The sequence below is a fragment of the Cryptomeria japonica genome, unplaced genomic scaffold, assembly GCF_030272615.1.
Source record: "Cryptomeria japonica unplaced genomic scaffold, Sugi_1.0 HiC_scaffold_100, whole genome shotgun sequence".
NCBI lineage: Eukaryota > Viridiplantae > Streptophyta > Pinopsida > Cupressales > Cupressaceae > Cryptomeria > Cryptomeria japonica.
This window is the reverse complement of record NW_026728922.1, coordinates 172501-187500: the sequence shown is the minus strand read 5'-3', so window position 1 is coordinate 187500 and position 15000 is coordinate 172501. Positions and strand designations below refer to the sequence as shown.

Here is a 15000-nt window from a genome sequence, read left to right as displayed (position 1 = left end):
GGAAGAGGACAGTTCGAGTGACAGGTCAAATCCAAGAGTTCCGAAGACTACCTCCAGGAACAATCGGGAACAAGACCGATTACAAGTCGTCGAGTCTGTTACTGGGCGAACACGAGATGCGCACAGGAAATCGATCAGCCCTCACAATGGCCCAAGGCCAGAGATCGGACTGCTACGATTTACCCCAACAATCATCGTGCCACTCTTCGCAGAGAGGTGATAGACGCCAACGAGCCCGCGCATAGCAATCGAGGTGTAAAAAGGGCGTTGAAGGCAGGAAGCCTGGACGAAAGAGGCTACGAGGTCACCTCGAAGCGGTCTAAGAATCGGGCGCACTTGGGGCGACTACCAGTGCCAACCCCTTATCCCGCGGTGCGTCCGACACACAGAAATTTCCAAGGCGGCCAAGGAGCCTCCCCGCATAGCAATCGGGGTGTGAGGTTACGGATGCAGCATTGATAGCAATCGAGGTGTGAGGCGAAGGATGCAGAAGTGAGAGCCGAGGGATGTAGCAGAGATAGCAATCGGGGTGTGTGATGCAGAAGAGATAGCAATCGAGGTGTGCGGTGGGAAGGGCCCAGCAGCCAGAATGCATGAAGCGACGGATGAAGCAGTGATGACAACCGGGCTGTGAGGAGAGGAGGGATGCAGCCAAGAAAGCAATCAGGGCTCGAGGCAAGGGATGCATCAAGGATAGCAATCATGTTGTGAGGCGAGATTCCAAAGGCTAAACGTGAGAGGCTGCAGGGTCGACTCAGAGAGGTCTATGCATGTGAGAGGCTGAAAGCAAGGTCGACTCGGAGCGGTCTATGCATCGGGCGCGCTTGGGGCGACTACCAGTGCCAACCCCTTATCCCGCGACGCGTCCGACAAAGAGAACGTTCCAAGGCGGCAGAGGAGGTTACCAGCCGAAGGATGCAGTAGCAATAACAGGTATAGTTCCGCGGCGGCCGAGAAGACTCACCGCATAGGAATCGGGATGCGAGGCGAGGGATGCGGCGGGAAGGCCCCGACGGCTAAACGGAAGAGGCTGCAGGGCCGCCTCGGAATGGTCCAAGCATCGGATGCGATTGGGACGACTACCAGTGCCAACCCCTTATCCCGCGATGCGTCCGATACACAGATAGTTCCAAGGCGGCCGAGGAGCCTCACCGCATATCAATCGGGGTGCGAGGCGAGGGATGGGGCGGGAAGGCCCCAACGGCTAGACGGAAGAGGCTTCAGGGCCACCTCGGAATGGTCCAAGCATCGGACGCGCTTGGGGCGACTGCCAGTGCCAACCCCTTATCCCGCGATGCGTCCGATACACAGATGGTTCCAAGGCGGCCGAGGAGCCTCACCGCATAGCAATCGGGGGTGCGAGGCGAGGGATGGGGCGGGAAGGCCCCAACGGCTAGACGGAAGAGGCTTCAGGGCCGCCTAGGAATGGTCCAAGCATCGGACACGCTTGGGGCGACTACCAGTGACAGCCCCCTATCCCGCGATGCGTCCGATACGAAGATGGTTCCAAGGCGGCCGAGGAGCCTCACCGCATAGCAATCGGGGTGCGAGGTGGGGGATGCGGCGAGATGGCCCCAACGGCTAGACGGAAGAGGCCACAGGGCCGCGTCGGAATAGTCCAAGCATCGGACGCGCTTGGGGCGACTACCAGTGACAACCCCTTATCCCGCGATGCGTCCGATACGAAGATAGTTCCAAGGCGGCCGAGGAGCCTCACCGCATAGCAATCGGGGTGCGAGGTGGGGGATGCGGCGAGATGGCCCCAACGGCTAGACGGAAGAGGCTGCAGGGCCGCCTCGGAATAGTCCAAGCATCGGACGCGCTTGGGGCCACTACCAGTGACAACCCCTTATCCCGCAATGCGTCCGATACGAAGATAGTTCCAAGGCGGCCGAAGAGCCTCACCGCATAGCAATCGGGGTGCGAGGTGGGGGATGCGGCGAGATGGCCCCAACGGCTAGACGGAAGAGGCCACAGGGCCGCCTCGGAATAGTCCAAGCATCGGACGCGCTTGGGGCGACTACCAGTGACAACCCCTTATCCCGCGATGCGTCCGATACGAAGATAGTTCCCAGGCGGCCGAGGAGCCTCACCGCATAGCAATCGGGGTGCGAGGCGAGGGATGCGGCGAGATGGCCCCAAAGGCTAGACGGAAGAGGCTGCAGGGCTGCCTCGGAATAGTCCAAGCATCGGACGCGCTTGGGGCGACTACCACTGCCAACCCCTTATCCCGCGATGCGTCCGATACACAGATAGTTCCGAGGCGGCCGAGGAGGTGGGGGATGCAGCGAGATGGCCCCAACGGCTAGACGGAAGAGGCTGCAGGGCCGCCTCGGAATAGTCCAAGCATCGGACGCGCTTGGGGCGACTACCAGTGACAACCCCTTATCCCGCGATGCGTCCGATACACAGATAGTTCCGAGGCGGCCAAGGAGCCTCACCGCATAGCAATCGTGGTGCGAGGTGGGGGATGCGGCGAGATGGCCCCAACGGCTAGACGGAAGAGGCTGCAGGGCCGCCTCGGAATGGTCCAAGCATCGGATGCGCTTGGGGCGACTACCACTGCCAACCCCTTATCCCGCGATGCGTCCGATACACAGATAGTTCCAAGGCGGCCGAGGAGCCTCACAGCATAGCAATCAGGGTGCGAGGCGAGGGATGCGGCGAGAAAGCCCCAACGGCTAGAGGGAAGAGGCTTCAGGTCCGCCTCGGAATGGTCCAAGCATCGGACGCGCTTGGGGCGACTACCAGTGACAACCCCTTATCCCGCGACGCGTCCGATACACAGATAGTTCCAAGGCGGCCGAGGAGCCTCACCGCATAGCAATCGGGGTGCGAGGCGAGGGATGCGGCGAGAAGGACCCAACGGCTACACGGAAGAGGCTTCGGGGCCGCCTCGGAATGGTCCAAGCATCGGACGCGCTTGGGGCGACTACCAGTGACAACCCCTTATCCCGCGACGCGTCCGATACACAGATAGTTCCAAGGCGGCCGAGGAGCCTCACCGCATAGCAATCGGGGTGCGAGGCGAGGGATGCGGCGAGAAGGACCCAACGGCTACACGGAAGAGGCTTCGGGGCCGCCTCGGAATGGTCCAAGCATCGGACGCGCTTGGGGCGACTACCAGTGACAACCCCTTATCCCGCGACGCGTCCGATACACAGATAGTTCCAAGGCGGCCGAGGAGCCTCACCGCATAGCAATCGGGGTGCGAGGCGAGGGATGCGGCGAGAAGGACCCAACGGCTAGACGGAAGAGGCTTCGGGTCCGCCTCGGAATGGTCCAAGCATCGGACGCGCTTGGGGCGACTACCAGTGACAACCCCTTATCCCGCGACGCGTCCGATACACAGATAGTTCCAAGGCGGCCGAGGAGCCTCACCGCATAGCAATCGGGGTGCGAGGCGAGGGATGCGGCGAGAAGGACCCAACGGCTAGACGGAAGAGGCTTCGGGTCCGCCTCGGAATGGTCCAAGCATCGGACGCGCTTGGGGCGACTACCAGTGACAACCCCTTATCCCGCGACGCGTCCGATACACAGATAGTTCCAAGGCGGCCGAGGAGCCTCACCGCATAGCAATCGGGGTGCGAGGCGAGGGATGCGGCGAGAAGGACCCAACGGCTAGACGGAAGAGGCTTCGGGTCCGCCTCGGAATGGTCCAAGCATCGGACGCGCTTGGGGCGACTACCAGTGACAACCCCTTATCCCGCGACGCGTCCGATACACAGATAGTTCCGAGGCGGCCGAGGAGCCTCACCGCATAGCAATCGGGGTGCGAGGCGAAGGATGCGGCGAGAAGGACCCAACGGCTAGACGGAAGAGGCTTCGGGTCCGCCTCGGAATGGTCTAAGCATCGGACGCGCTTGGGGCGACTACCAGTGACAACCCCTTATCCCGCGACGCGTCCGATACACAGATAGTTCCAAGGCGGCCGAGGAGCCTCACCGCATAGCAATCGGGGTGCGAGGCGAGGGATGCGGCGAGAAGGACCCAACGGCTAGACGGAAGAGGCTTCAGGGCCGCCTCGGAATGGTCCAAGCATCGAACGCGCTTGGGGCGACTACCAGTGACAACCCCTTATCCCGCGACGCGTCCGATACACAGATAGTTCCGAGGCGGCCGAGGAGCCTCACCGCATAGCAATCGGGGTGCGAGGCGAGGGATGCAGCGAGAAGGACCCAACGGCTAGACGGAAGAGGCTTCAGGGCCGCCTCGGAATGGTCCAAGCATCGGACGCGCTTGGGGCGACTACCAGTGACAACCCCTTATCCCGCGACGCGTCCGATACACAGATAGTTCCGAGGCGGCCGAGGAGCCTCACCGCATAGCAATCGGGGTGCGAGGCGAGGGATGCGGCGAGAAGGACCCAACGGCTAGACGGAAGAGGCTTCAGGGCCGCCTCGGAATGGTCCAAGCATCGGACGCGCTTGGGGCGACTACCAATGACAACCCCTTATCCCGCGACGCGTCCGATACACAGATAGTTCCGAGGCGGCCGAGGAGCCTCACCGCATAGCAATCGGGGTGCGAGGCGAGGGATGCGGCGAGAAGGACCCAACGGCTAGACGGAAGAGGCTTCAGGGCCGCCTCGGAATGGTCCAAGCATCGGACGCGCTTGGGGCGACTACCAGTGACAACCCCTTATCCCGCGACGCGTCGGATACACAGATAGTTCCGAGGCGGCCGAGGAGCCTCACCGCATAGCAATCGGGGTGCGAGGCGAGGGATGCGGCGAGAAGGACCCAACGGCTAGACGGAAGAGGCTTCAGGGCCGCCTCGGAATGGTCCAAGCATCGGACGCGCTTGGGGCGACTACCGTTGCCAACCCCTTATCCCGCGATGCGTCTGATACACAGATAGTTCCGAGGCGGCCGAGGAGCCTCACCGCATAGCAATCGGGTTGCGAGGCAGATTATTGGGAAGGGAACCCCCTGGGATGCGGCTCAAGCAGTGCCCAAAGGGACTGGAATGCGGAATCACATCGAGAGACCCAAATGCTATACGAGGGCTCAAATCGAATTATCGATTTGGCCACGACATGGACGCATCGGAACGACTACCTTTGCCGAACCACTCGCAATTGCATCCATACCGAAACCAATAGACATTTCCGTTAGAGCCCTCGCATAGCATTCGGGAATCTCGCATGCCCCTCTAAATCGACCAATGCTGGCGCTCAATGAAAATCCGAGCGCTACCACCGTTCGAGCGCCAGCATTGGTCGAGTTAGAGGGGCACGGGGGAGAATGCTCCAGTCAACACCTCCCCTATATAAGTTATTTGTCCGATTCTCGCACAACCGTAGTCTGCCTCGTCGAATCAAACAACGGTCCCAGATTCCGACTTCCGTTCCGTAGAGACCCAAAAGCTAGATGGAGGCTCGCAAGAAAGAGAGTCGGCGCATAGCAATCGGGTTTCTCGAACGTTTAGGGACCGAGCTCACTTGCGGATAGGGCAAAATCCGCCAAGCAACCCAAAAGCTAGACGGGGGCTCGAATCGAATCGCCTAGGCGGCCACAACAACGACGTGTTGGATCGACTACCAGTGCCAAACCATTCAGCAAGACTAGTCTGTGTCGAGGCCGGATAGAGATTCTCAGAGAGCGCCCGCATAGCATTTAGGAGACCTGCCGCGTCCCTCACACTCGACAAATGGTGGTGCACGTTTATAAATCCGAGCGATCCCAACCCTTTCAAGCACCAACATCGGTCGAGATAGAGGGGCACGGAGGGGGCTGCGTGAGACAACACAGTCCCCTATATAAGTTATTTGTCCGATTCTCACACATCCGAAGAATGGTCATCAAATCGGACAACAGCCCAAACTTCCGACTTCCGTCCCAGAAAGCCCAAGAGCTATCTAAAACGTTCATGGCCGGAACTCGATCGCGGCTATACCAGTCCGCCAAGCAACCCAAAAGCTAGACTGGAGCTCTAGTCGAATCACCTCTGTGGCCATTGCAAGGACGTGTTGGAGCGACTACCATTGCCGAACCATTCCGCAGGTCGAGTCCATACCAAGGCCGCATAGAGATTCACGATGAGCTCCTGCATAGCAATCAGGAGACTTGCCGTGTCCATCACAATCGATAAATCCTGGTGCAAGATTTTTGCATCCGAGCGCTCCAACCAGTCGAGCACCAGCATCAATCGACATAAACGGGCACGGGGGGAGGATGCTCGAGAACACTACCTCCCCTATATAAGTTATTTGTCCGATTCTCAAGCAGCCGAAGTCTGGTCATCGAATCGGGTCAAAGACCACAACTTCCGACTTTACCCACAATGCAAGTCATCGAATCGAACATCGGCCCCCGAGTCGGACTCCATGCGTATGTCAGGTCATCGGACCCAAATTCCGCCTTCCTGCGCATGGCGGGCCATCAATATCAACTCGGTCATCGGACCCAAACTCCGCCTTTTTGCGTATGGCACGCCTTCAAATCGGTCATCGGACCCAAATTCCGCCTTCCTGTGCATGGCGGGCCATCAACATCAACTCGGTCATCGGACCCAAATTCCGCCTTTCTGCGCATGGCACGCCATCAACTCGGTCATCGGACCCAAATTCCGCCTTCCTGCGCATGGCAGGTCATCGGACACAAATTCAGACCTCGCCAATATGCCTACGTATCGAATCGGTCATCGGACCCAACTTCCGACTTCATCCATACTGTAGGGTCTTTGAGGTTGGCGCGGTGCGCTCAACCCAGGGAGTCGACCCATCGAAGCATACACCTCCCCTATATAAGCTATTTGTCCGATTCCCACACCTGTGTAGTTTGCACCTCTGACCAGGACATCGACCCCAACTTCCGAACTCGACTGCAACGACGGCACCAGCGCCTTGGTGCGCACCTTGCGACGCACAGTCCCAACATTCGCCTTCCTGCACATGGCAGGTCATCGGACCCAAATTCCGACCTCGCGAGTATGCCTACATATCGAATCGGTCATCGGACCCAACTTCCGACTTCATCCATACCGTAGGGTCTTTGAGGTTGGCGCGGTGCGCTCAACCCGGGGAGTCGACCCAACGAAGCATACACCTCCCCTATATAAGCTATTTGTCCGATTCCCACACCTGTGTAGTTTGCACCTCCGATCAAGACATCGACCCCAACTTCCGAACTCGCCTCCAACGACCGAACCAGCGCCTTGGTGCGCACCTTGCAACGCACAGTGCCAACATTCGCCTTCCTGCACGTGGCAGGTCATCGGACCCAAATTCCGACCTCGCGAGTATGCCTACATATCGAATCGGTCATCGGACCCAACTTCCGACTTCATCCATACCGTAGGGTCTTTGAGGTTGGCGCGGTGCGCTCAACCCGGGGAGTCGACCCAACGAAGCATACACCTCCCCTATATAAGCTATTTGTCCGATTCCCACACCTGTGTAGCTTGCACCTCCGATCAGGACATCGACCCCAACTTCCGAACTCGACTAAAAAGACCGCACCAGCGCCTTGGTGTGCACCTTGCAACGCACAGTGTCAACATTCGCCTTCCTGCACATGGCAAGTCATCGGACCCAAATTCCGACCTCATGAGCATACCTACTAATCGAATTGGTCATCGGACCCAACTTCCGACTTCATCCATACCGTAGGGTCTTTGAGGTTGGCGCGGTGCGCTCAACCTGGGGAGTCGACCCATCGAAGCATACACCTCCCCTATATAAGCTATTTGTCCGATTCCGACACCTGTGTAGTTTGCACCTCCGCTCAGGACATCGACCCCAACTTCCGAACTCGCCTGCAACGACCGAACCAGCGCCTTGGTGCGCACCAAAAGTGCGCACTTTTGGAGGGCACTTTTGTGCGCTCCAAAGGTGCGCACTTTTGGAGGGCACTTTTCTGCGCTCCAAAGGTGCGCACTTTTGGAGGGCACTTTTTGGAGGGCACTTTTCTGCGCTCCAAAGGTGCGCACTTTTGGAGGGCACTTTTTGGAGGGCACTTTTCTGCGCTCCAAAGGTGCGCACTTTTGGAGGGCACTTTTTGGAGGGCACTTTTCTGCGCTCCAAAGGTGCGCACTTTTGGAGGGCACTTTTTGGAGGGCACTTTTCTGCGCTCCAAAGGTGCGCACTTTTGGAGGGCACTTTTTGGAGGGCACTTTTCTGCGCTCCAAAGGTGCGCACTTTTGGAGGGCACTTTTCTGCGCTCCAAAGGTGCGCACTTTTGGAGGGCACTTTTTGGAGGGCACTTTTCTGCGCTCCAAAGGTGCGCACTTTTGGAGGGCACTTTTTGGAGGGCACTTTTCTGCGCTCCAAAGGTGCGCACTTTTGGAGGGCACTTTTTGGAGGGCACTTTTCTGCGCTCCAAAGGTGCGCACTTTTGGAGGGCACTTTTGTGCACTCCAAAGGTGCGCACTTTTGGAGGGCACTTTTCCTGTGCTCCAAAGGTGCACACCTAGGTGAGCACCTTCGACCACACCTTGTAGCACACCAAACTCTGACTTTCGACTTCATCCGCAATGCAGGGTCTTTGAGGTTGGCGCAATGCGCACAACCAGGGGAGTCGACCCATCAAACCCAACACCTCCCCTATATAAGCTATTTGTCTGATTCTCATACATGCGTAGCCTGCAGGAGCAATTAGGACATCGACCCCAACTTTCGGCTTCTAAACGAAAACAAGGTCTTTGAGGTTGGTGTAATGCGAACAACTAGGGGAGTCAACCCATCAAACCCAACACCTCCCCTATATAAGCTATTTGTCTGATTCTCATACATGTGTAGTCTACAGGAGCAATTAGGACATCGACCCCAACTTTTGACTTCTTAACGAAAACAAGGTCTTTGAGGTTGACGTAATGCGCACAACCAGGGGAGTCGACCCATCAAACCCAACACCTCCCCTATATAAGCTATTTGTCCGATTCTCATACATGTGTAGCCTGCAGGAGCCATTAGGACATTGACCCCAACTTTTGACTTCTTAACGAAAACAAGGTCTTTGAGGTTGGCGTAATGCGCACAACCAAGGGAGTTGACCCATCAAACCCAACACCTCCCCTATATAAGCTATTTGTCTGATTCTCATACATGTGTAGCCTGCAACAACGATTAGGACATCCACCCCAACTTCTGAATTCGTCTGCGTTGACCGCACCAAAGGTGCACGCCTTGGTGCTCACCAAAATCCGACTTCCGACTTCTTCTGCTATGCGGGGTCTTTGAGGTTGGCGCAGTGCGCACAACCAGGGGAGTCAACCCACCGAATGCAACACCTCCCCTATATAAGCTATTTGTCTGATTCTCATACATGCGTAGACTGCAGCAATGATTAGGACATCCACCCCAACTTTTGACTTCTTAAACAAGACAGGGTCTTTGAAGTTGGTGCAGTGCACACAACCAGGGGAGTCGACCCATCAAACGCAACACCTCCCCTATATAAAGCTATTTGTCCGATTCTCATACGTGTAGTCTGCAGCAGCGATTAGGACATCGACCCCAACTTCCGAATTCGTTTGCATTGACCGCACCAAAGGTGCACGCCTTGGTGTGCACCCTGGAGTGCACTTTGGTGCTCACCTCGGTGCACACTTTGGTGTGCACCTCGGTGTGCACCAAAGGTGCGCACCTTGGAGCGCACCAAAGGTGTACACTTTGGAGCGCACCACATAGGGTCTTTGAGAGGTTGGCGCAGTGCGCACACCAAGGTGGGTGTTGAGGTGCGTGCCGAGGTGGGTGGGTGCTAGGGTGCGCTCCATGGTGGGTGCCAGGGTGGGTGCGTGCTAGGGTGGATTCCAAAGAGGGTCATAGGGTGGGTGCCAAGGTGGGTTGGTGATATAGTGGGTTCAAAGGTGGGTACTAGGGTGGGTTCCAAGGTGGGTCACAAGTTGGGTGCCAGGATGCGTGGGTGTTAGGTTGGGTGCCAAGGTGGGCTCCTGCGTGGGTGGGTGCTAGGGTGGGTTTCAAGGTGGACGCGAGGGCGGGTGCCAAGGTGGGTAACAAGTTGGGTGTTAGGATGGGTGAGTGCTAGAGTGGGTGCCAAGGTGGGTGGGTGCTAAGGTGGATGCCAAGGTGGTTCACAGGGTGGGTGGGTTCTAGGGTGAGTTCCAAGGTGGGTCACAGGTTCAGTGCTAGGGTGGGTGTCAAGGCGGGTGTCGAGGTGCCTGGGTGCTAGGGTGTGGATGCCAATGTGGGTCATAGGGTGGGTACTAGGGTGGGCTGCAATGTGGGTGCCAAGGTGGGTAACATGCTCGGTGGGTTCTAAATTGGGTGCCAGGGTGGGTGTGCACCCACCTTGCCCGAGGTGGGTGCCAAGGTGCCAGTGTGGGTGGGTGCTAAGGTGGATGCCAAGGTGGGTGAGAAGGTGGGTGATAGGTTGAGTGGTAGGATGGGTGGGTGCCAAGATGGGTCACAGGGTGGGTGCAAGGGTGGGTAGGTGCTAGGGTTGGTGTCAGGGTGGGTGGGTGCTAGGTTGGGTTCCAAGGTGGGTGCGAGGGTGAGTGTCAAGGTGGGTCACAGGTTAGGTGCTAGGATGGGTGAGTGCTAGGGTGCAAAGGTGCCAGGGTGGGTGCTAGGATGGGTCGATGCTAGGGTGAGTGGCAAGGTGGGTCCACAAGTGTCAAGGTGGGTGTCGAGGTGGGTGCCAAGTCGGCGACTGCTATGGTGGATGCCAAGGTGGGTCACGGGGTGGGTGCCAAGTTGCTAGGTTGGGTTCCAAGGTGGGTGCCAACGTGGGTGCTAGGGTGCGTGGGTTAAAGGGTGTGTCACAACGTGGGTGCCAGGATGGGTGCGCACCCACACTGGCCAAGACGGGTGCGGGTGCAAGGTTGGGTTCCAAGCCCGGTCACAGGCTGGGTGCTAGGATGGGTGGGTGCCAAGGTGGGCACCAGGGTGGGTGCACCCACCCTGGCCAAGGTGGGTCACGGGGTGGGTCCTAGGGTGGGTAACGGGGTGGGTACTAAGGTGCGTGCCAAGGTGGGTCATAGGGTGGGTGCCAAGGTGGGCACCAGGGTGGGTGTGCACCAACCCTAGCCAGGGTAGGTCACGGGGTGGTTGTCGGGGTGGGCGTCAAGGAGCCAAGGTGGGTGGCAAGTAGCCAAGTTGCGTGCCAAGGTGGGTGTCGGGGTGGGTGCCAAGGATCCAAGGTGGGTGCCAAGGAACCAAGGTGGGTGTCTGGGTGGGTGCCGAGGTGGGAGCCAGGGTGGGTCCCAAGGTGAGTGCAAAGGTGGGTGCCAGGGTCAAGGTGAGTGCCAATGTGGGTTCCAAGGTGCCAGGGTCAGGGTGAGTGCCAATGTGGGTTCAAAGGTGCTAAGTTGGGTGCGAGGTTGGGTGCGAGGGTGGGTGGGTGCCAAGGTGTGCTAGGTGGAAGCCCGGGTGGGTCGGCATCCCATGGGTGTCGAGTTGGGTGCCTGATGGGTGCTTCTTGTCAAGTTTTAGTCGTCGGGACTCATTTCGAGCCTTAGAGGTCGTTTCTTGTCCGGTTGCCCTGTCTTCGACCTGGGAACCCAATTTTGGTCCTCGGGTCCCATTTTTTTTTGTCTCGCATCCCACTTTTGGCCTGTGGCCTTTTCGGGGTCGATTCTCGTTTTGGGCATCAGAGCATGTTTCTTCTCCTAAAACCCAATATTTGTTTATTAAGTCTCGGAACACATTTTTGTTCTCGTGGACCCATCATGGGTCTTGGAACGCATTTGTGGTCCTTGGGTCCCATTTTGCATCCCGAAACTTGTGTTTTGGTGCTTGATCCCTATTTTGGGTGCCCACCTTGCACCAAGTGCGCACCCGGGGCAAACCGAGCGCCTTGGTGCACCGGGGCAAGATCGAGCGTGCACCCGAGGCGCCCCGAACATGCACCAAGGTGCACTCGGCCCACATGTGAGCGCAGGTCGTTGCGCCCGAGGTGGTGTGTGGGCACCGCGTTGCAGACGGGACACTGCACGCACACGACGCCCCCTCCAGGTGCACGCACGTAGGCCGGGCCGGGTGCACACCCGACGCCCTAGCAAGGTGCGCGCACCCGGGCAGGGCTCACACTTGGCGAACGGGGCGCACTTCGCGAGGGAGGGTGTGCACCTCGACGGGGGTGGGTGGCCGGGGTGGATTCGCACGTGGGTCGCGGTTTGCTAAGTACACACTGCGACAAGCTCATAACGGGTGCGATCATACCAGCGTTAGTGCACCGGATCCCATCAGAACTCCGCAGTTAAGCGCGCTTGGGCCGGAGTAGTACTGGGATGGGTGACCTCCCGGGAAGTCCCGGTGTTGCACCCTTTTTTAGTTTTTCGCCGGGCGTCGCAATGCTATTTGAATAAACCTTTTGCCCGTTTGCGTTCTCGTCGGGGCCGGGCCGGGCCGGGGTGCGCTGCCCGCACTACCGCGCGCGCGGGGGCGACACCGAGCGCGCACCCGAGGCGCCCCGAGCACACAGGCCACGGTGCAACCCGGGCGTTGTGCGCGCACCCCGGTGCGCCCGAGGTGCTGCGCGCGCACCCAGGTGAAATCGGTGTGCACCTCGGCCAGTGCGCGCTCGGTCGAGTCGCGCACGTTGGCCAAGGTGCACGGTGATGTTTCTTACTCTAAGGTTCCGCACCAGACGCCCGGGACAGGTGAGCGAAGCTGGGCGGGGCCGGGTGCGCGACCGGGGCAGGTGCACGCAGCTGGAGAGAGCTTTGGAGCACACTTCGGAGCGCACCAATGATGCGCTCCATTCAAAAGTTTCCTGAAAAGGCAAAAAAAGTTGAGATTATAGAATTTCCCACTTGAGAGATTGTAAAAAAAAAAAATTTAAAATGAAGGAAACGCGGGTGCCAAGGTGTGCGCAGCCCAGCCAAGGTGTGCGCACCAAGGCGCCCACCCTGGCGAAGGTGCACGCAAGGTGCGCACCCGAGGCAAACCGGACAATTAACCCAACTTTCGACTTCGCGCGCACCTTGGAGCGCACTTCGGAGCGCTCCTTGGTGCGCACCAATCTTGGGCACCTCGGAGTGCACCATGGCGCCCACCAAGGTGCGCACCCGGGGCAAACCGAGCTCCGACTTCGTGCGCACCTTGGAGCGCACGAAAGGTGCGCACCATGGCGCCCACCAAGGTGCGCAGCCCAGCCAAGGCGTGCGCATCAAGGTGCGCACCCTGGCGAAGGTGCGCACCCGGGGCAAACCGAGCTCCGACTTCGTGCGCACCTTGGAGCGCACAAAAGGTGCGCAACCCAGCCAAGGTGTGCGCACCCCGGTCAAACCGAGCTCCGAATCGTGCGCACCAGAGGTGCACGCCATCGTGCGCACCTTGGAGCACACTTCGGAGCCCTCCTTGGTGCGCGCCGATGTTGCGCACCTCGGAGCGCACCCGGGGAAAACAATGCAATTAACCCGACTTTCGACTTCGTGGGCACCTCGGAGCGCTCTCGGGTTCGCACCTCGGAGCACACCGAGGTGCGCACCTTTGATGCGCTGCCTTCACCAATTTCCAGAAAAGGCAAGAAAACATTGAGAAGGTGTGCGCACCGAGGTGCCCACCCTGGCGAAGGTGCACGCGAGGTGCGCACCCGGGGCAAACCGGGCTCCGACTTCGTGCACGCCGCACCTTGGAGCACACTTCGGAGCGCTCCTTGGTGCGCACCAGGGCGCGCAACCCAGCCGAGGTGCCCACCCCGGCGAAGGTGCACGCGAGGTGCGCACCCGGGGCAAACCGGGCTCCGACTTCGTGCACGCCATGGTGCCCACCGCGGCGAAGGTGCACGCGAGGTGCGCACCCGGGGCAAACCGGGCTCCGACTTCGTGCACGCCGCACCTTGGAGCACACTTCGGAGCGCTCCTTGGTGCGCACCATGGTGCCCACCAGGGCGCGCAACCCCGCCGAAGGTGCACGCGAGGTGCGCACCCGGGGCAAACCGGGCTCCGACTTCGTGCACGCCGCACCTTGGAGCACACTTCGGAGCGCTCCTTGGTGCGCACCATGGTGCCCACCAGGGCGCGCAACCCCGCCGAAGGTGCACGCGAGGTGCGCACCCGGGGCAAACCGGGCTCCGACTTCGTGCACGCCATGGTGCGCACCGCGGCGAAGGTGCGCACCCGGGGCAAACCGGGCTCCGACTTCGTGCACGCCGCACCTTGGAGCACACTTCGGAGCGCTCCTTGGTGCGCACCAGGGCGCGCAACCCAGCCGAGGTGCCCACCCCGGCGAAGGTGCACGCGAGGTGCGTACCCGGGGCAAACCGGGCTCCGACTTCGTGCACGCCGCACCTTGGAGCACACTTCGGAGCGCTCCTTGGTGCGCACCATGGTGCCCACCAGGCCGCGCAACCCAGCCAAGGTGTGCGCACCAAGGTGCACGCGAGGTGCGCACCCGGGGCAAACCGGGGTCCGACTTCGTGCACGCCGCACCTTGGAGCACACATCGGGGCGCTCCCGGGTTCGCACCGGCGTTGCGCACCGTGGTGGGCACCTCGGAGCACACCAAGGTGGGCAGCGAGGTGCGCACCTTTGATGCGATGCCTTCACTAATTTCCATAAAAGGCAAAAAAAAAACGAGATTTTAAAATTTCCGTTTTGAAAGATAGTGAGAAAAAGGGAATGCTGGTGCCATCTTGAGCCCGCCCTGGTGCGCAGCCCAGCCAAGGTGTGCGCACCAAGGTGCCCACCCTGGCGAAGGTGCGCGCCCGGGCAATTAACCCAACTTCCAACTTCGCGCGCGCCAGGGTGGGAGCGCACCCAACAACCGGGCCTGGGAAGAGCCAATGCGAGAAACCCCACCAAACGCTCTGACAAAAAAAGAGGGGGCGCTCCAGTAACCCCGCTTCGGAGCGCACCCTGGGCAAACCCAGCCAAGGTGCCCACCCCGGCCAAGGTGCAGGCGAGGTGCGCACCCGGGGCAAACCGGGCTCCGACAACGTGCACGCCGCACCTTGGAGCACACTTCGTAGCGCTCCCGGGTGCGCACCTCAGAGCACACCAAGGTGGGCAGCGAGGTGCGCACCTTTGATGCGCTGCCTTCACTAATTTCCAGAAAAGGCAAAAAAAAAAGGAGATTTTAAAATTTCCGTTTTG

At 59.6% G+C, this 15000-nt stretch overlaps 1 non-coding gene across 1 annotated transcript; it reads left to right on the top strand.

Annotated features, from left to right (window-relative positions):
* The first annotated feature begins 12110 nt into the window (after positions 1 to 12110).
* LOC131865007 (5S ribosomal RNA) lies at positions 12111 to 12229 on the top strand. Its single transcript, XR_009363733.1, has one exon. It is a non-coding gene; the product is annotated as a 5S ribosomal RNA (ribosomal RNA).
* The last annotated feature ends 2771 nt before the right edge of the window (positions 12230 to 15000 follow it).